This window comes from Nelumbo lutea, chromosome 3 (assembly GCF_056320005.1).
Source record: "Nelumbo lutea isolate HS-2025 chromosome 3, American lotus-T2T, whole genome shotgun sequence".
NCBI lineage: Eukaryota > Viridiplantae > Streptophyta > Magnoliopsida > Proteales > Nelumbonaceae > Nelumbo > Nelumbo lutea.
The window spans coordinates 39,565,990-39,588,095 of NC_142686.1; the positions used below are offsets into that span (position 1 = coordinate 39,565,990).

Here is a 22,106-nt window from a genome sequence, read left to right on the forward strand (position 1 = left end):
ATGAAGCATATCACAAGCTGGTGGTTAGTTCATATTTAACATTTACAGTTTCATCGAAAGATCATTGTGGATTACATAATCAGGAATTCATGTATAGGTGAAAACGCCCAGCCGGTCTGGTTATTAGGCTATTCCATACATTGATTCTTTGTGCCAATTAAAGGACAAAATTATCATGTGCACTGGTTGGTTTAGAAAGGTAGTCCATGTTCAGTGGTTTCTATTTTAGTGTCCAATTGTTCCTTGGTAACACGCACAATCAGGGAAGAGATTGAGACTCTGTATTCTGTGCCTCCAAACGTTGGACCCGTCACACCCATGTGCTTGCACAAATCACTTTCAAATGTTGCTTTGTGGGATTGGGCCAGAGGCACGTTTGTGACGAGCACATGGGATTGGCCCAATCCATGATTTGTTATGGTTGGCCTGCGATTAATTTGATGGAACCGTTTTTACTTTTCGGTGGTGTTATGATCCTGGAGTTAAAAAGAAAAGATATTATTATTATTATTATTTTTTTCCAGCAAGAGCAACTAGGTTTATGTATGATTAGGGGCCTTCACAGCTTGAATGTTTTTTTGGTTTTTTCTGTCTTTAAAATCACTGCATGGCAAAAAAAAAAAAAAAATGAAGCATGTTATTGAATTATGTCTTTTGTTTTGAGAATCAAAGCAAGTCGGTTTTGCTTCAAAAAACATTCCATGTTTTAAAACCAACAAAATAATGGTTTCTAACACAAGAAGATTTGGAGTACATAATCTATGAAACATGATATCAATCATGAGATGAAAACATGTTCTTTATGTCAGAAATTTAAGAGCACGTTCCTTTTTTTTTTTTTTTTGAAGCAACACGTACACAAACAAGAACATGCTTTATTGCTTTATGTGTTATTATTTGGAGGACCAATTCATTTAATAATCGGATGGTTTTGATTTATTTTTTTGAAATATACTAGAAGAAAAACAATTACATTGGAGAACACTCCCTTGATATGTTTAGGTCCTTGCATGATACCGTTGGTGGTGATACAATTAGAGCATGAAATGGGCTGGATCTGGTTGTGGCTCAATCCACACTTGAATGTGAGAGACGGGTCCAAATGCTACTTGTATTTAATCGGGTTTGCTTTGAAATAAGGATCTTGTGAGGGTCTAAAATAGCTAAAATATGGATATGGATATGGGAATATGTGAGATCAACCCACTCTATTTCATGCCCTGAGCAGTAGTATGATTTGCGACCGGTCTTAGCCTCCTAATTTTGGTCAAGGACGGCAACATGCGCGTATCCAACGTAAGTTCTTTCACGGGTTGAGTTTGAACTAGGGTTTTCTTGGGTTGAGGCATAGGGTAGCTGTAGCTCAATTCACGGCTGAAAGCAGCAGTCCAACCAAATCCAATCATGTCTGACATTTTACAATATATCCCTTTTATGTTTATAAGTTGATTTTTTATATCATGTATATGTATATGTTAGTGGGACCCGTGTGGTGCACAGGATTAGTTAAGCAAAAGCTAAACAATAAAAACACATGATACATTGATATATATATATATATATATATATATATATATGCATGCTAGCGGGACTCGTGTGGTGCACAAGATTTGTTAAGCGGAAGTTGAACAGTTGAAACACATATCGTTTTATATTTTTTACTTTTTAAATAATTAATAATTATTTATATTTTATATATTATTTTTAATAAATTTTTTACAATACAAAAATAACAATAATTAATTTCATATAGGGTTGTTCATTAAATTGATGAAACTAACCAATTCAACCAACTCGACTCAAGTTGATCGATTTTTTAGTATTTTTGATCATTTTTGGTTCAACAATTTTCTAACATGACTGGATTGGATCAGTTTCACTTTAACCATTTGTAAATTGAAAAAAAATGAAACGACTCGACCATATATATATATATATATTATATTTTTAATATAATTTTTTAATACGCAAAAGTGAAAAAATTCTCATATTCGTTAGTCTAAAATATTTTATATCATAAATTTAATTTTTAAATTTATTATTTTCAAAAATGCTATTATATTTTTTAAAATTATATTAATTTTTTCAAGTTTAAATATTTTGAACCGAATGACCAAACTGATACAACCTGAGTTAGTTGGCTTTCACTAATGGTCAACCGGTTTTAGATGATTAATCTCCAATGACTATGAAAATTTATAGCAAAAATACATGATTATTGAAAATATATTAATAATGAAAATATAATAAATAAATATTAAAATACATTAAATATTAAAAATATATTTAATTAGTGAATAATTAGTGTAATATCAAATAATAGTTTAAGAGGAAAAAGGGCCCCGATGGTAAGGTTGAGACCTACAAGGCTCGTCTTGTGGCAAAATGGTACACTTAGAAAGAGGGAATCGATTATGAGGAAACCTTTTTGCTCGTGGCCATGCTTAAATCTATTAGGATCATGTTAGTTGTAACAACATACCATGAATACGAGATTTAGCAAATGGATGTCAAGACTGCATTCCTGAATGGAGATTTTACTGAAGATATCTATATGCAGCAACCACAAGGTTTCATAGCTGCAGGTCAGGAACACATGGTATGTAAACTCAACATATCCATATATGGAATTAAGCAAGCTTTTAGGAGTTGGAACATCTGGTTTGACTCTACCATCAAACAGTTTGACTTTGAGTAGAATCCAAATGAGCATTGTGTTTACAGGAAGACCAGTGGAGATAAGGTTACATTATTAGTTCTATATGTAGATGACATTTTATTCATTGAAAATGATGTAGGAATGTTGACTAAGGTGGAAGTATGGCTTTCACAACAATTCTCCATAAAAGATATTGGAGAAGCTTCTTATATCTTGGGACTTCGACTCTATAGAGATAGATAAAAAATGATGATAGGATTATCCCAGTCTATTTACATTGACAAGATAGTCAAAAGATACAGTATAGAGAACTCTAAGAAATGAAATGTTCCTTACACATGGAGTCACTCTCTCCAAGGGTATGTCTCCTAAGACACCTGAGGAGATTGAGGGCATGAAAGAAGTTCCTTTTGCCTCTGTCGTAGAGAGCATTATATATGCCATGCTGTGCACTCGACCAAACATTACTCAGGCCGTGAGTGTGGTAAGTAGATTCCAATCTAACCCAAGACAAGAACATTGGACTGCTGTGAAAAACATACTAAAATACTTTCAAAGAACAAAAGAGTTTTTTCTAGTATTCGATAGTAGTTCACTTTAGATCATTGGGTATACTGATGTCAATTTTCAATCTGACCCAAATGATAGAAAGTCTACATCTAGATACATTTTTACGATGTTGTACTGTGCAGTTAGTTGAAAAAGTAGCAAATAAGGGTCCACTGCAGATTCCACAACTAAAGCCGAGTACATTGCCGCAAGTGAAGCTGCCAAGGAAACCGTATGGATGAAAAAGTTCATTGAAGAATTAGGAATAGTTCCATCTAGCACATCGCTTATTCCACTATTGTGTGGCAACACTGGAGCCATTGCTCAGGCTAAGGAGCCACAAGCCCATTCGAAGTCAAAGCACATCGAGATGAAGTATCATGTACTACGGGAGATAGTTGACAGAAGGAACATCCTAATTTAGAAGGTAGCATCAGCGAAAAATGTAGCAGACCCATTGACTAAGCCACTAACATAGAAAGTGTTTGAGAAACACGTGGAAAGTATGAGACTCTGGCTTGTACCCGATGGAACTTAAGTGCAAGTGGGAGTTGTTAGATAGTATATGCCCTTAGCTCCAATCAACATGATGTGCATTATGACATTTACTATAAATAAATAAAATACATATTTGATTCATGTTATTGTGGTGTGTTTCTATATAATACCTTTAAACAAGACACATATGAGACTCGTGTTAGTTTAGAATCTTCACAGTCGTTGGATGGATGTAGGGAGATTCTGTCAAGGTTGACACTGATGTGCCGCCAAGTTGGTTGGGGTGGCTTGTCTCATCTGTCAGGGTGAGACCTTAGGTACATGTAGTGTGAATTTTCTTGAAACCTTGAATCAGACCAAAATTCCACTATTGCCTTGGACTTTAGAGATAGATGGGCAAAACTGGATTGTTACACCTGACCCTTAGACTCAATTATGATACTACATTAGGTATCAGATTGGGTTGTCTTTGATATGCCAGTCAATGAGATCCTTGGAGGGGTCAATGTTGGAAAGTTTTTGTATGCCCTTAGGTTCAATCAATTCTGATGTACTTTTGATATTTAATGTAAATAAATGAAGTACATGTTCGATTCATGTTGTATGGTATACTTCTGTGTAAGACCCTAAAATTGGACACTTAATGAGACTTGTGTTGGTTTTAAATGTTCACAACCGTATATGGGGAGATTTATCCTGCTAAGGATGACACTGGTATGCTACCAACTATTGGGGTGGCTTGTCTCAGTCGCCAGGGTGAGGCCCAAGGCACACGTAGTGTAGGATTACTTGAACCCTTGAACCGGGCAAGATTTCTAGTATTGCCCTGGACCTTAGAGATGGGTAAAACTGAAAAGTTACACCTTACCCCTAGACCCGATTATGGTACTACACTAGGTGTCGGATTTGATTGTCTTTAATATGCCAATCAGTGAGATCCTTAGCGAGGGTCAAAACCTGGGTATGTTGGGACGGTATGAGAATTCATCTGAATGGGTGATCATAGTGACGGGATTAGCCCTTTTGTCAGACAAAGGTAATGATCGGGGATGCACTCTCTTTGATGGAAATCAAACTGTTGGCAGTTGATTTTAATTATTGGAATTTTGTTTTGCAAAATTTATATATATATGATATATACCTCAGTATGGTTTCAAAATATTTGTAAATAGTTTTAATTCCCGGGATCCATGTGAGTAGAGAGTGCAACACTGTTCCTTGCAGTCGAGGAAGAGGTCCTCTCTTGTCGGGCAATGCTTGATCATTATGGGCTGAGAGGTTAAGTGTAAGGCCATTTGGGGTAATACTCGATGGGCTAATCTTGCACCTGCCCATAATCCCTGTGTTTTTATAAGATGGCTTGACCCAGGGACCACTTAATGTAAGTGTTGGGCCCATAGGGTCCATGTGATGGGCTCAAGGGGTTCACTAGGCTCTCCAGTGAATTTGGCTAGGCCTTGTAATAGAGGCTGAGTGAAACCCATGTGGTTGGTGTGTAGATCAATGCTTAGGTCCCACGCCATACAAAGAAGCCCAACTGGGCAGTAGTTTGGAAGACTTTTGAGCACTTGATTCTTATTAGGCCTAAAGTCAATTTCGAATTGGGTTGATTTTATCAGTCATTAACAGGGGGCGGATCTGAGATTAGGATGAGCCCAAAAGCTTATCTAATCTGCAGATAAGATTAAGAAGAGTTCTAATCCAAATACAGATTTGGATAATGGCAACTCTTGATATGATTGGGAAGTTTTCTTAATCATTAAGCAACTGGAGGAAACCCTAATTCGAATTACAAGAATTCGAACCCCAGGGATTTTCAAAGAACACTCTGTAGTTTCGAGATAGAATCTCAGAAACCTTAGAGAAGAAAAAGCAGTTCGCCATCTTCTTCTCTAGCCCTCTCCTCCAGTAGCCGCCACCATCTACTCTAGTTCGTTTTCTCTGTCAGAAAAAGTTCAAGAAAGAGTTATTGATATCAGTCTTTGTTGAAAGACTGATTCAATTCGGTGCTTATTGCTTCCAAAGGATTCTTGTGAATGATTCAGTGTGTAGGATGCAATCTGTTGGTTCTGTTCCACAGTTGTTGTGTCATCTTCAGCAGGAGCGGATCTTGGTGTCTTCTTTGGGCGTGAACACCAATTTTGGGAGATATTATTTCTCTGGATTAGGTATAATCACTCCCTTCTCTTTTGGTTCATATCTGGTTCAGTTCTGGTTCAAGTAGGATCCTTGAATCTTGATTCTAAAACAGTGAATACGATTCCTAATTGAACCAGAACCGATTCCTAGTTGAACCACATCTCAGTTAGACTGATTTTGCCTTCAGTTCTTTTTCTTCCTGCTCATGCTGCCCTATCATGTTCGATTTTCAGTTCTTGGATCTGATCAGGATTTGATTTTGATATTGTTTCTTGTTGGAAGAAACAATTTTGAAGCTGCGCTAACTACTTCATTTGATTCTTGCTGAAGAATCACAAGTTCTTGGTGAAGAACTACCTACTAATCCTGTCTCATCCTAAGCTGTGCCATTTTCAGTGGAGGGAGGATTTGGTATAGTCTTTGAGCGTAAATACTTACGTTGGGAGGAGCTTTTTGTGTGGATTCTATATCAGTTATATCCCTCCCTAATTTTGGTTTCAGATTTGGTTATAAGAACGAACATTGAAAATGTAGTTTTTTAAATTAGGAATAAGATTATCAGATGGGTGTAAAAATTAGCCATCCATATGATGGATTTTCTATCCCTTCATTATGTTGTTGGTTCTTTGCTAAGCAACAAAAACAAGGAAGCTATGCTATAGTAATATACTTACCCACAGAAGAAAAAGGACAACCTTGCTATGCCACCCGAATATACTTGATCAGTAGGGGTGCAATTTGGCATGCTGAGTTAGGCTTTTGTAAAAATTTGAATGGGTTAGGCCCAAAGGCCAGAACTAAAAGCAGCTAACTTGGGCCAGTCCAAGTTGCACCCCTATTCCCTATTCATCAGTAGGTGTTCCTTGTAGGCTGGGCTATAACCTAGCTTGTTCTCCTTTCCTATGAACTTCTGCTTATTTGAAGAGCTTATTTCGTTGAAGAATTTTGAAGGATTCTTCATATACATCCCTGCAACTTTTTTGTAGAAAGCCTTCTTGTTCAGGACTTTTCTTCTCTCCTACTGAATGGGTATTTCGTCTTCATTATCGTTCATCAATCAAGTCGAATTGACAAATAACATGGAAATATGAGCAAGTTGGGCAAGTCAGGTTCCTGTTGTATGAATGCCGAGTTGTGTGGGAAGAGTTAGTTGGGCCAGACTAGGAGAAGCATAATCTGAACCCACGTCTCTTTTTATGAACTTGAGAATTTTTCTCATCACACAAATGGCTAACAAGAGAGAAGAAGCTAGTTACTTCGAGGGAATCAATATCTCCAACAATTGGGATTTAAGGGTTCATTTGATTTGCAGTTGGAATTGGAATTGAAATCCTTTAGAATTTGAATCAGTGTGGTCTATTCTCATAGTCTGTTTGGTTCAGACAGGAATGAGAATGGGAATTGGAATAAGTTGGAATGAGATTTCATTCCCAAGGGAGAAGGAATGAATGACCATTCCACCAAAAATGGGAATGGGGCGCTGGTTCCACCCAACCAAACAGTTAGAATCGGAATGGACCATTTTGATTCCGATTCCGATTCCAGATCCCTATTCCAGCAAACCAAATGGGACCTAAGTTTTTTGAGTTAAGAACAACTTGGGTCCCTCCATCTAGAGCCTCTCATAAACAGAACAATCCCTCCATGAAGGTCGCCCATGTAATCCCCTACAACCCAATAACCAACTAACTCTAAAAATCCGTTGACCTTTAAATGGATTTAAATATACATTTTGACTCTTTTACCCTTTATTTTCTTTCAAAATTTCAAAAAGAACAAAACAGAAGACAAATTCATATTTATTGGCCTCCCTTATTTATCAATTTCATGGTAACCTTGAGGGTAATCTTGCAAAATTTCCTCAAGCTCTTCGATTTCCAATATGGTATCTATTCTATATCCTCTTCTTCAACGAAGCATTTCTTCCCACATTTGTATTGTTTTGCCAATGTTAAACTCCCTTGCTTTAAAGAATATCAACATTGCCAATGTTAGTCATCATGCTTAGGTGATAAGAAGTCCTTGGGTAGGAGTTTTTGATACAGTTCATGGACTACAGTCTACTCTTCTGCATCTTGATATCCTCTATTAAAATAGAAGAAACTCTGTAGTCAAATTTCCTTTTTTGTTGTTTTTTTAAGAGAATGGATGAACTTGCTGGAAGCATTTTATGGTTTTTTTTTTGAATGATAGTATTAAACAGAAGCAATCATAGAAGTATAGTTCCAGCCAAGAGGGTACCACCAGGGATCTTGGTCTACAGAAAACTTATCCTATTGGGCTAATTTGTGTGCTACATTATTAACAGATCTAGGGATATAGTTAATAGTAACAGCTTCAAAAAAATAAACCAAGGGACAACTGAAAACTTCCCTGATAGGGCCTCTACAACTAATTTAGAATCAGACTGAATAAACAAACATTTCCAAGCCTGTTTTTGCCGCCGCCCCCCCACCCTTCCCAAAAAAAAAAGAAAAAAAAAAAAGAAAAAAAACAAAAACAAAAAGCAAAGGCTTGTAGAGTGGCTCCCAATTTGGCTCCAAACTATGCTTAACAGCTTCAAAAACACCTCAACATCCTTTCGTTGGGATGGGATAATGGGAGATGAACTCTTTCCTCTCTATGCTAAGTAGATGACCAAAACTCTCATCTGTTAAAGGGCATAGAAGGCTAAAATAGAATTTAAAAAATGTTAAATGATTTCACAACTTCTAGGCTGCAAATGAAATCAAATTAGAATCTAATACCTTGATCCATCGTTGTGTAGATTGAAATTGAGTATTATTAGTTGAACTAGGTGTTAGCTATCAAAATTCATGGGTTGAGCCTAGCACGAAAAGGATTCCTTCCTTGAAGACCATCGCTTCATCTTCTACAAGCTAAGAAAACAAGAAGGTAACGACCTCTGCATGTAATATGGGATCAAAATTCATCTCGGATCACAACTCCAAATCCTGACTCATATACTATTTGTCATCTTTATGGGGCTGTTAACAAAGATGTACATACTCTTGCTCCCGTACTCTTTTTTTTTTTTTTTTAAACCCAAAACAAGGCAATTTCATTGCATCAAATCGACATCTAATACAGGCCTGAAAAAATCAGGAGGGTGAGACCAAGTGATAGTCCTAGAGATAGAAGAACCAAATTTAGAGACAAAATGAGTTGCCTGTACGAGGAGCGAAGGAGATGATATAATGAGCAAAAGAATTCAGAAGGTCCCTTCAAGATGAAAGTGAGAATCACCTATTTCACGGGCCATAAGTGACCCAGCTCTGAAAGCACAGGCTTCTGTATATTCAGGGTCCGTGCGCTCCATTGGGATGGCTCTAGCAAACAAAAAGCCACCAACATGATCTCTTAATCTCTTATCACAATACCAAGCCTAGAAACAGAATTACCATTTGCTCCATCAACGTTTAATTTGATATATGGAGATGAGGGAGGTTCTCGATGAGTTAGAATACTGGTGTGAGGTGAGGCTGTTAGAATTTTGGGCCTAAAAGAAAATCAGCCCATTGATCGATCTGATAGTGTGCTGCATTAATAACTGATTCTAGGGCTAACAGAGATTTTTGGGCCTTAAAGAAAATCAGCCCAAAGAAAAAGGACGACTAAATAATTTATGTCAGATATAAAGTGATTTGGGTCTTATATAGATCCAAAGATGTGGTTCCAAATTATCAAAACAATGTTGTTCCCAAGTCATTAAAAAACCCAATAGGCAATAGCTAGACAAATCCTTCGTGGTTGGAAGCAATTTAAACAATGGGAATCCCTCTGAATTTTTGAGAATACCAGCTGAGAGCTGATTGATTATTACTTTTATGATGCGAGATTATTAAGAGGGAAATTAAACCATGAATAAAACATGGGTTCCACTATAATGCGGGAAAGACGATACCGGAAAACATGTCTCTCTTTTTTGGTATTTAACGCAACACAATAACAATTCTAGAAAGTAGGTGGTAATAGCGGGATTAGATTCCACATATCGGCTGGAGTACCCAGTTATAACGTACCAACTGAGCAATTTTCCATGCCCCCGCCCGTAAGCTAAGACACTCTATTCTGTTCCTACCCCGCCCCTAAGGGTGGGGTGGGTCTGGGGTGAGGCACCCATTCTTTGTTGGGGATGGAGAATTTTTAAATTGTTCCTACCTTGAGACAATCATTTAAAAATTTTAATTTATGAATATTTTATAAATAGGATTATAAGAATTTGAAGGTATTTTATGAATTAGATTATAATAATTTAGGGGTATTTTATAAATGAAATTATGGGATCGTAGGATTATAAGAATATAACAATTTTCCATGTAGATGTTACGGCCAGGGGTGTCAATTGGATCAAATTTGGTCCAATCTGATCTGCTCCTACACGAGTCCATTACAAATAGATCAGGTCCAATCTAATCTAATAATACTCTGGAATATTTTGAATCAATACAATTGAATGTTTGGATCATTCAATCTGTTCAAATTGGTTCCAATGCTAACCTGATCCATTGACACCTATATTCTTATCTTTTATCAATGAAACTGGATATTAGTTGAATCCGATCCAATTTAATATAAATCCATTATGGATGAAGAGATCCAATTCAATCCAATCCAATAAATACTTTAGACCATTAACTCTGGACCAGTCCAATTTAATATGTACTATTAATCTTTCCAATTCATCCAAATTGATTTTTATTTGAATAGAGTCCACCATTGACACCCTGACTGCGGCAGTTGAAGTGGAATGAGACTCCATTACTGTTACTAAATGTTTATTGGCGAAAAGCTTAGAACCTCCTGGGCGCATTAATAAGTAGTCTAATAGTGGATTGCAGACTGCTTTTTCGGAGCTTCTCTAGGTGCTTTTTTAGGACTCCTCATCGCAAAATTTGCTGTTTTGATTCCTTTATACAGTAGTAGTGTAGTACTAACACGTTGTCCTCTGTTTCTGATTTTTATTTTTATTTTTTACATGGAATCTTAACAGCTGATCTGATTGTATATCTGGGTCGAGCGTGGTAATGCAATTCTTAGGTAACCTAAAAAATAAATAAAATTGACGTTTATTTTCTTATAGATAAAGGGTATTTGTATTAATTTACTAAGGTGGCATTGGCAAATATGCATGTTTTAATTCCTTCACCAATTTTCCTTTGTTTCAACCACTAAGATGTATGCCTCTTTTCATATATAATATATATAGCTGCTGCGGAGTTGTGTGGGAGTGGGAGTGGGAGTGGGGTCTTTTCTTTGGTATGCCGTCCAATGTGCACTCAACTCTCTAAGTATTCCAATCTGACGACATGTTTTGAGATTATGGGTGACTCTGCTTATTGGTGCATGATCAAATCAATCAATACCGTCAAATCCCTCAATCACGTGGCATGCTACAACGTGCAATTTATTTATTATTGACGATGATATGATATGCCATGCGTTCCTCTATGATACCGAAAATTTATGATACGATAAAAATTTCTAACAAATCATTTGATTGATCAAACTCTTCCGGTATCATTTCTTTTTGGAATCATTGATTTTTCCGGATACCAGGATTCTGACTCATGTGAAAACATGCATTTAGATTTGCCTTTATTCTGCCTTGTGTCGGTGGAGCGAATCACCTCTGGACTCTATTGTTCATGTGATAATAATCATATTTCTTTCCGTTTTCTCTTTAAAAAAATTTTGCATTGTCTTCTTCCTTATATTTTATATATATATATATATTCGACGAAAAATATAAAAACATGTGCATAATACAAGTGCACATAAATATTAACTATATGGTATTTACATATTATTTAATTTTTATGATTCACACAGAACCCAAGACATCTATCTGTTAGATGCACATTTATTATATATACATATATAATAATATTATTTAAATATTATTGAACATCAGTTTTTTAACTTCGTTAGACTACAGGAATAAATTTCATATTTAATACATAATATATTAGGGGCCAGGTCAAACTATGTTAGACCAGGCCCGGCCCTAAAATTTCCTAGCCCGACACGAGTCAGACTGGACCTGAATCCACATCAGAAGTGGACCTATATAACCCACAATAGATTCAACTTATTTAGCAAAAAGAAAAAAAAAAATCCAACTTTAAACTTTATACATACTATTGAATTTGAATAAGGACAAACTGAATACGGTTTCCAGATCAATGTAAAACGGGTCAAAATCGAATTCAAATTGAAATATTTGATATCGGTTGGATATTAAATCGAATTTAAATATTAGTGTTCATAATCAGTTTTAAGTTCGAATATAGCCTGATTTAATTTGAATTCAATCCGTTTACATGCCTAGGTATGTGTACAAATAATGATTACAAATAAGCATCTACTTCATAATAATATAGATAGTGGAAGAATCATACTTATGTATATAAAAATGGATTTGACTATGATATGGAAAAGATATGACATCCAAAAAACATCTGACTTGGTAGTGAATCCGGTGCTGTTTATCAAAATTCATGGTTGGGTCTTGATTGGTCAGAATTCTTTCTGTTATCATATCACTTCCATTAAGACTGTATTTGGTTTGAAGGGAAAAGTAGGAAAAGGAAAAAAAAAGTAAGAAAACCATTATAAATCTTGTATGAATTTTCTTACATTTCCCTTCCTTTTCTTACCTTTCCTTCAAACCAAACATAGCTTAATAGAATAAATTTATGTTGATTTTTTTTTCAAAAAATCCAGAGAGTACAATAAATCACATGGCATAGGGATTTTACTGAATCTTTTCTTTAGTGAAGAGAGGGAGGAGAATGAGAGTCAGTCCACCATCAGCATCGTCTCTGCCTTTTTGATCCATGGGAATTGGGACGGGGGGACCCTCCAACCATTATTTTTAGCGTTAATCACTCTCCAACCCAATGCAGAATTGTGTATGATATAGACGTGTTCTACAATTAATCAGAAAAATAATCATACTCCAAACAAAGGTGGAGGACATGTGCTTCCTGCTGATTATGATATGGACGTGTATAAGAGTGAGTACATGCATGCATGTTTTTTAAAATTGGATCAGACCGGACGATTGGATTGGAAAAATTGGGAATCAGATTTCCCCCAAAATTGTTGATTTTGGTCAGTGAATCATTGAATTGGGTAGTTAATTGTTCGAATGATTTAACCGTTTATTATTATTATTATTATTTTTTATGATTTTTATTTTTGTTTAAATGAGCCAAACATTCAGTTTGGATGATCAAACCATTCGACCCGGTAACTGGACCCTTGACCGGTTCAGTCACCGGGTCGGTTTTAAAAACCACGCATACATGACCCATAACTAGGAGAAAATACCAAATCAATTGATGTGATGCCTTTGATCCAACAATACTTGTATTTTATAGAGAGACTGGATATGCTCCTCACAGAGAGGCCTCACACTGACCTTACACGCACATGTTATTCATGGAAAATGCTCCTAATGCATGTGCCTCTGAGATCCCGACATGTCTCTGGATTGGACTGTCCTGATAACAGGAAATGCGAGCTTCCATTATAGACACCACACAGTAGATGCTAGAAATAGCCGGCACGGGTTCACCTTAAATGAGTTCAGGTATGCTGCGATCATGGTGGCATGCAAGCCCAATGAAATATGGGCACATCAATATTTTGAATAAATTGAAGAAATCAAATCAATTGATTTTTTCCTTTTTATTCTATGATTAAAAGCCTCTATTATTCTATAATGATCAATAAAATCCAATTAATATTCACAAAGTTTTCCAAGAGAAAAGAATAAAAAAAAAAACAATTTTTTTCGAGGTTCGGCGTTCAAAATCAGAGTCACCATAAAGGGCCGGGGGAGGCAAATTGATTAGGAGTTGCTGAGAGTAGGCAGAGAATGTCGTAGGTTTTGGGATGTAGTCATCTGCAAGCAAAGGTGGTCGGTCTCATAGGGAATCAGGCTGGGGAGACGAGAACTACAAGGGGATCGAACACCGGCACCGGAATTGTAGGGGTTTACAACGCCGATTAAAGGGAGGGGGTGTAGTCGGTGGAAGAAGGCGTATTTTCGTAGTTTTCTAGTGCTAGGAAAGGTGATGTGAAGGCAGGAACATATATAAAGAGAATGGAAAGTAAACAACACCCAAAATGAGGAAATAAATCTCTGTCAAATCATCAAATTATCAAATCAAATGATTAATTTTGATTTATGACCAATAATTAGAGCACAGGAATCAATTTTTATTCTTACTTGACATATACACATGCCCAATATAAAAGTAGTGAGATAAAACTGTTTGGGAACTCTAATCCTACCTTCCCCTATTCAGAGGATATATATTTTTTTAATTTATTTTGATTTTCGGTGCCATGCACCATTAATAACTTCTCCTTGATTTTTTTTTTCAAAGTGCTGATAGTTGAATTTTATTTTGCATAAACATTAGAATAAACCAGCTAACACACCAATCAACCAACCCTAAATTGGTCCCTATTAAAAGTTGATAGCGACCTATTGTCTACTATCCCAATGAACTTCCTCAGTTCCTCTGCCACATTAAGAGAAAATAATATGGAAATTTATAATCAAACATATTTTCGTCTTAGGAACAACACAAACAATGAAAATCGTCAACTAGTTTTCACCGCATAGAAGAAAGAAAGGGGAAGAGGGCTTTATTCTAGACTAAGGAACATATATAGGACTTTAACACACTGAATATAGTACATGGAACACGGGACTTCATTCTTTCGTGCTTCAAAAGAAAATAGATATTACTTTTAAAAAAGGCTTATGCAAAAAATATGATATTTTATTGTTGATGAGGGCTGATTTGGCCCGACCTATTAGTTAGTTGACATGTGGATGCGACCTGCTAACTGGACAATGACTTGGCATTTTCTGTCATCTCAGTTGGCTAGGTCACCTCGGGCACCTCGAGCACATCGGCCAGGATTGAAGTCCAAGTAGCTCAGGATGGCCCAATTTGCCGAAGTGACACGTAGTGGACTTCTAGAAGTCCACCTCCTGGTGTGGAGCGGACTCCTAATAGTGCGGACCAAAGATTTCAGAGGTGTTTCGTGAGACCTACGACAACTCACATATATAAGGGCATCTACCCTAATGGCACAAAGTAGACGATTTATTGCATTCTAGCTTATTTGATATCAAACTTTCAACTCGCATATAGAGAATATCAAGTTAATCATCGGAGTGCCCACACTGAATTAGCCACCTCGGATCCTCTAAGCTCTGCTTCCTGGCAATTCGACCGATTAATTAAACAACCAACGTCTAAACTACCTTCCAATTAGGAGCGTCCAAATCACACACCATCAATATGAATATAAAGAGATATTAACATAACCCTGGGCAATTGTTGCAAAGAAATGGGATCCTTGTGATCAAGTACGGGTGGAATTATTTTATTAGATTAATAGAGAGGATAGTAGAATTTGGGTAGTAGGAAATCGCGACTGCCATTGCACCAAGGCACAACTAAAAGCGTCCAGTTCCTGATTTTCCCGACTGCCCAGCTCAGGTATGAAGAATAGTGAAAATCTCTACCTAATCATGTTTGATTGGTTAGAAACAAAATAAAAAAAATTCAACGGCAATTTGTTGGGTACGTCCATTATTGTTGTATCATGGAAAGGTATGTGTCACATCCTATAAATATGAATAAGGAAATTTGTTGGGTACGTCATTTTGTTAAGATTAAATTTAGGATAAAATTTTTAAACTATCTTTACTATTCTATAACTAGTAAAAGGAAATTTGTTGGGTACGTTACTCAATTTCTGGCAATTTTGACTAATACTTTCCTAGCGTCTGTTAACGGAAAGACAAAAAGATTTTATCCTTATTCTTATTCAAAATTTTAAAATAAAACCTTTATCGTCAAAGTCTAAGAATAAGCATCTTTTGCTTTTTCCGCTGAATATTCTGTCAGTCATGTGATGCTACAAACAACGGTTCACTGTCCTGTTCCGCCACTGCCGCTGCAACTCAAACCAGCGGCGGTTGCAGTCCCTGTCTTCTCCTTCGGTCTCCTTTTATCATTTTCTCCTGCCTCTCCTTCATCCCGTTTCTCTCTCTTTCATCTTCCCTCCTCTCTCCCTCTTTCTCTTTCTTCTTCTTCCTCTCCTTCTTGTTGGTGACCCTTCAACTCATCCTCTACCTTTGTTTCCTCGTTATAGAAGAGAACCAGTCCAGCTAGGAGAGAGAGTAAGCAAAGAGAGTGATAGAGAGGGAATAAGAGGGGAGAGAGCTATGGTTCGCCAATACCGTAGGTCGCAGTGGCTGTGGTTGAGCTTCAGAACGAGTGAGCAGAACAGAGGAGTAGTTCTAGGACGCGATCATGGCTGCGGCGTCGATTTTTTACAGATGGAAAATAGTGAGCAGAACGAGTGAACTGTTGGATTTTAATCTCATAAGAGATTAGATTCAATGGGTTTGATTGGTCAATTACACGAGAAGTTGCACCTGTACACTTGGTTGAAAAAATCAGTTTTTCTCTTACAACAAAAAAAAAAAAACCCAGTTTTGAACTTGTCCCACATTGGATAATTACAAGGTTTGCTTTCAGTATTTCAATAGGAGCTGAGACACTTTAGAGGTGCACTTTGCTCGCACTTTTCTCGTACCCGCGTGGCTCGTGATGGGCGGCTCTGGTTTTGGTGCGTTGATGAGATCAACGGTCACGATTCGACCGGGTGTGATCAAGAGGCACAATTCAAAGTTAACAGTCACAAACTGCTAACAACTTTTTAAACAGTCACAATGGTTGAAATTGTAACTGTTCAATGTGCATTATCTAAACCAACACTTACCTTTTCCTCATAACTCTTCACAAATTATTTAAGGAGCATGAATTAGACTCTAAAACACACAATTTCGAAATTCACTATCTCTTTCTCTCGGTCCGATCTGCTACAGTCTCACAAAAGGTTTCTTTAGAGACTCTTCAACTTTGCTGGTTATAGATTCTCGCCCAATGCTCTGTTGTATCCTGGGAATGAATTTGTCTGTAACCCAACAACAAACTCAGTGAAATGAATGGGGACAAATAACGTTCTAAAGACACTGTTTTCAGATGTGACTCAGAGCTTCTCCTTCTAAGTTCCAAGACGCGATCATGGTCGCCGGCGTTGATTTTTACAGATGGGTCAGGTTTTATACAAATATTGGCTGCCGGCGTTGATTTTTTACAGATGTAAAATAGTGAGCAGAACGAGTGAGCAGAGTGAACACCAGCTTATCTGAATTCAAGATGTCAACATCTCGATATTCCGGCTAGACAACCTCACATTGTCCGACACCTCCGTTAACAAGAACATGGATTTCTCCTTGGGATCAATTCCCCACTTCATCGCTGCCATGGAATCTTTCGTTTTTGGCTTATCGAATTTATCAGAAAAATCCTCCACAACAATCGCATTTATTGCTGCGCTGGATAACGCCATCGATATAGCCAACCGCTTCTCTTTCCGGTTGATCTTGATGCTCCAATCCTTTGGCTTCGAACCGAAAATAACACCTCCACCAGGCCTGATAGGTGTTCGTTGAGACCCACGCCCGGCCCGTCCGGTCCTTTTCTGTGTTTAAGGTTTCTTACCACCTCCACGAACTTCTCCTCTCGTTAGAGTCGAAGCTGTTCCCCTTTGGTTCTGTTGATCAGTGATGATAACGACGGCTTGGGCCGTCTCTGGCGGTACAGTTTCCAGGTCAAGATGGGTTTCACCGATCTTCTCACTTTCGAAGGAGAGGATAGAAAGCGTTGCAGCTTCCGATAGAAAGCGTTCCACGTCAAGAGGTTTTAGTCACAGAATGGCTTAAGGTTTGGAAATGAGAGGGGTTTATTTAAGCGGAATTTTCTTAAACTACGCTGTATCGTTTAGCTAATTGATGAATTCTATCCTTACCGTTTATATATTGTCTCGAATATCCCTAGTTTTTCTTATAAGTGACTAAAACCTCTCATACCGTTAATTTTTCGTCACACTTTGCCTCATGTGGCACCACGTGACTATAATATTTTAAAAATTTTTTTTAAATACCCTCCTATTTTAAAAATCGAAGATAAAAATAGAGGAATGTGGATTGGAACTTGGAAAGCGACGACAACCCACTAACAGCAACTCATGAATACATCGGCTACGTCCATTTTCTCGAGTCTCAGTTTTCTTTCCTCATTGTTGCTCACCTTTACTCTTTCTTTCTTACAAGGTCTTTATTACTGTTGCTTTATTTCTCCTAAAATCCTTTAAAAGAGCTTTCTCTTTTTACACTTGTCCAGCTTTCCTTCTCGTTTGACCTTTGCTAGGATTCGATTGTGAATGATGATGGGTTCTATGCGATTCAAAGTTATATGTGGATCTTCTCCATTCGTGCTCGGTTTTTTAGCTAGGTGTCTAAATGGGTTCCTACTGCTACTGCCCCAAGATAGAGAGGGAAAGTGAGGGAGGTCTAAGGACGATGAACAAGCCCTTGGGTATGAGGACGTTGAACAGAGAGAGGTAAGGCATTCCTTGTGTATAATCCCACTGTAGAGCCCTTGAGTATACCCTCTTAATCCTTGAAGCATTAAGGATATCCTTTACAGCCAAAGGTATTTTAGCGGGAGCCACCTCTGAATAATTAGATTTATTGGCTCAAAATAACTTCATCAAATTCATCATCATAGGTGAAGGGATGGGAGATTCATCATATGGATGGCCGAACCCAGTAAGAAGGTTGGGCGAAATTTCAAAAATTTCTTTACTCCTATCCGGGAATGCTATTCCCAGACTAAATTTAGAAAAACTGCATTTTCAATGTTCATTCTTGTAACTAAATCGGACCAAATCTAAAACCAAATTAAGGGAGGGATATACTTGATACGGAATCCACGCAAGAATGCTCCTCCCAACGTATGTGTTACGCCCAAAAAGAGTACCAAATCCTCTCTCCACTGAAGATGACACAGCTTAGGGTGAGGCAAGATCAGCAGGTATTTATTCACAAAGAACTAGTGATTCTTCAGCAAGAATCGAATGGAATAGTGAGCACAACTTCTAAATTGTTTATTGTGGCAAAAAACAATATCAAGATCGAATCTTGATCCAATCCAAGAACTGGAGATCGAATAGGGTAGGGCGACAAGAACAGGAAGAAAAAGAGTTGAAGGCAAGAGCAGTCTAATTGTGTTGTCTTCTCTCTGCATTCAGTGAATATATCTTTGGAAGTTTGCCCTGCTCTCTTATTTATAGCCTTAAAGAGACAATTTCCTAATCTCATTAGGGGTTTTTTTTTATCAAAATCTTTTATTTGGATCTGGACTCTTTTAAGTAATAAGGATAATCCCTTATCTTATCTGCAGATAAAGATCAACATTCCTAATCAAATTAGGAGTTTCTTTAATCCAAATCTTTATTTGGATATGGACTCTTTAAGTGAATAAGGTTAATCCATTATCTTATTTGTTGATCCAAATCCCAAATCCGCCCCTATTTAATTAATCTAATTAACCTAATTCGAAATGGGCTTTTAGGCCCATTAAGCTTTTAAGCTCACTTCCACTTTAATGTTGGCTAGCTTGGCTCTCTTTATATGGCGTGGAACCCTATCATTGATCTACACATCAACCACATGGGTTTAGCCTAGCTTCTGTTACAAGGCTTAGCCGAATTCACTACTGAATACCGTGAACCCCTGAGTCCATCACTATGGGCTCTTAATGGGCCCAACATTTTCACTAAATGGTCATTAGGTCCAACCATCTTATGAAGGCCCAAAGATTGTGGACATATGCTAGATTAGCCTATCAGGTATAATCCCCAATGGTCTTATACTTAATTTCTTAGCCCATAATGATCAAGCACTGCTCGACAAAAGATGGCCTCTCCCTCGGCTGAAAGGTGTAGTGCTGCACTCTTTACTCACACAGATCCCGGGAATTGAAATCCTTTTGCAAACAGTTTGAAACCATAATACATATATGTATATCTCTATATAAATATATTTTTTTTTACAAAAATAAATTTCAACGGTTGAAATCAACTGCCAACAGTTTAGATTTCCATCAGAGAGAGTGTATCTCTGATCATTCACTTTGTCTAACAAAATGGCTGATTCTGTCACTATGATCACCCACTCAAATGAATTCTTGGACTGTCCCAACATACCCAGGTTTTGACCCCCTCTAAGGATCTCACTGATTGGCATATCAAAGACATCACAATCCGACACTTAGTGCAGTATCATAATCGAGTGTAGGAGTCAGGTGTAATATTCCAGTTTTGCCCATCTATCTCCAAGGTCCAAGGCAATGCTGAAATTTTGGTCTTGTTCAAGGTTTCAAGAAAACCCACACTGCATGTACCTCATGTCTCACCCTGGCAGCTGAGACAAACTACCCCAATCAACTTGGTGATACATCAGTATCAGCCTTGATAGGATAAATCTCCCCAAGTTTATCCAGTTTAAGGGTATTATACAGAAACACACAATAATAACATAAATCAAATATGCAATTTATTTATTTACAATAAATGTCATAATGTTACATCATGTTGATTGGAGGTAATAGCATATACTATCTAACAATAAGAGCAACAATGGAGAACACACAAAACATCCAAAAAGGGCACTTGGGAAGCTTATGGTTGTAGCCACAAAGGCTAGTTTCGAGAATTTATCCATTGCTTATGATGATCCCCAATGAAATGTTGAGATGAAAAACCCCAAAAACCAAGTAGACAATACAAAAAAAATCAACCTAGTAATCCTAAAGGTAGAACAACGATCGCTTACGCTTTGAAATCCAATAGAAACAATCTTGCCATTTGCACCTTTGGGTTTCTTGAACATGATGATGAGTTTTGAACTCGTTCTGCATGGTTCAGTGGCAAGAATCTAGAACTAGTGCCAATAACTTTACTTTGGGTACATGATTCTCCCTTTTTGGGGCCATTTATGTGAGGTTGGGTTTATACCGAAAGCAATTGATGTCTTCATCGTAGTTTTATCAAAATTTTCCATTGAAATTCTAGGTTTTCCATAGATTCCACTTGAGTAACTAGGACATGAGAGAAGTAACAGCCGGGAATTGAAAGAAGAAGCTGCCATGCAATGGGATGGAGAGCCTAATAAGCAGTTGCTGTCCAAACACAAACCATTTATGGGTATGAAATATATATGTGGATATAAAAAGCTGTTTGTGCGAGCTTAAAAAAGGAGTAAAAATAAAACACAAAATAAAAGAGGCATCAAGAACAAAAACGTGAACTAGTTACCTTCTTTAAAGATTTTCTTTTGAAGGGCTTCGGCGGACTTTTTTTTCTGACTCACTGGGCAAGTACGAAAGTGGAGTTGCAGGACCCCGGACTCGACCTTGAAGGATGGCCTCTCACGATTGTGCAAAGGACAATGAAGAGCGAAGGATGAGTAGTTCCACCTACCTTGCAGCGATGGTTAGGACGAAGATTGGAGGGGGAAAGTAGTTCCTCTTCATCGAAGAAGGAGAAGAAGAAGAAGAGAGAGAGGGGGAGGAAAAAGATGGTGCCAGTTCCTGTTGGGAGGATGCATACCACCATTTTCGTCACTTTTGAGGTTTGAATTACCGATGTTAATGTTTCATTTCAAAAAATTTTCATAAGAATAATGAGTAAAATAGTCGTTTTCATTCTTTCGTTAATAGACGTTAATAATAAGGGAGATTTAGTTAATTGTCATATGTCAAGAAATTTGTCCCAACTTTAATTGGGATTGTCATGTTAAAAGTGGTGGGACAGACTGTATTGGGTGTAGCAAGATTTGATCTGATGTGGGTCTCTTTTTATGTTCCTGCAGGTGAATTAATCTATTTGTATTTATATGTGTACCGTAATTGAAGGGGGGTGTTCCATGTCTTTTGCTTTTATTTGTTTTTCAAATTGCCATATCAGAAAAAAAAATTCTTGAACTATGTTTTTTATTTTAAAAAGAAAAAAAGCAAATTGGTTTAAAAGCAATTCATGTTTTTGAAACCATCAAGACGATGGTTTTTAAATAAAAAAGGGATGTTGGAGTACAAATATGTATGACCACAGAACCACAGAACCATGATAACATTTGAATGGTTGAAAGAGTTTGTGCTCTCTGTTTGTTGGTTTTGATTCTTCAACAACAAAATATGTATGACCAATCGGATCCACAGAACCGTCTCTTGCAGCAGTCTCCGGTCACGAGGGTGCATGGACGAGTTGATCTATGGTGTCTTCAAACTGGGTTTGGCAATCACGCAGTGTGGCC

The 22,106-nt window shown here is 37.3% G+C and overlaps 1 long non-coding RNA gene and 1 pseudogene across 1 annotated transcript; both read right to left on the reverse strand.

Moving 5' to 3' along the window:
• Positions 1-16,593: 16,593 nt before the first annotated feature.
• On the reverse strand, positions 16,594-17,653 carry LOC148864388 (large ribosomal subunit protein uL4c pseudogene; annotated as a pseudogene).
• Positions 17,654-20,329: 2,676 nt separating this feature from the next.
• Positions 20,330-21,482, reverse strand: LOC148864389 (uncharacterized). The gene is made up of 2 exons (XR_016109996.1): positions 21,110-21,482; positions 20,330-20,973 (listed from the first exon to the last, which is right to left on the reverse strand). It is a non-coding gene; the product is annotated as an uncharacterized LOC148864389 (long non-coding RNA).
• Positions 21,483-22,106: the final 624 nt, after the last annotated feature.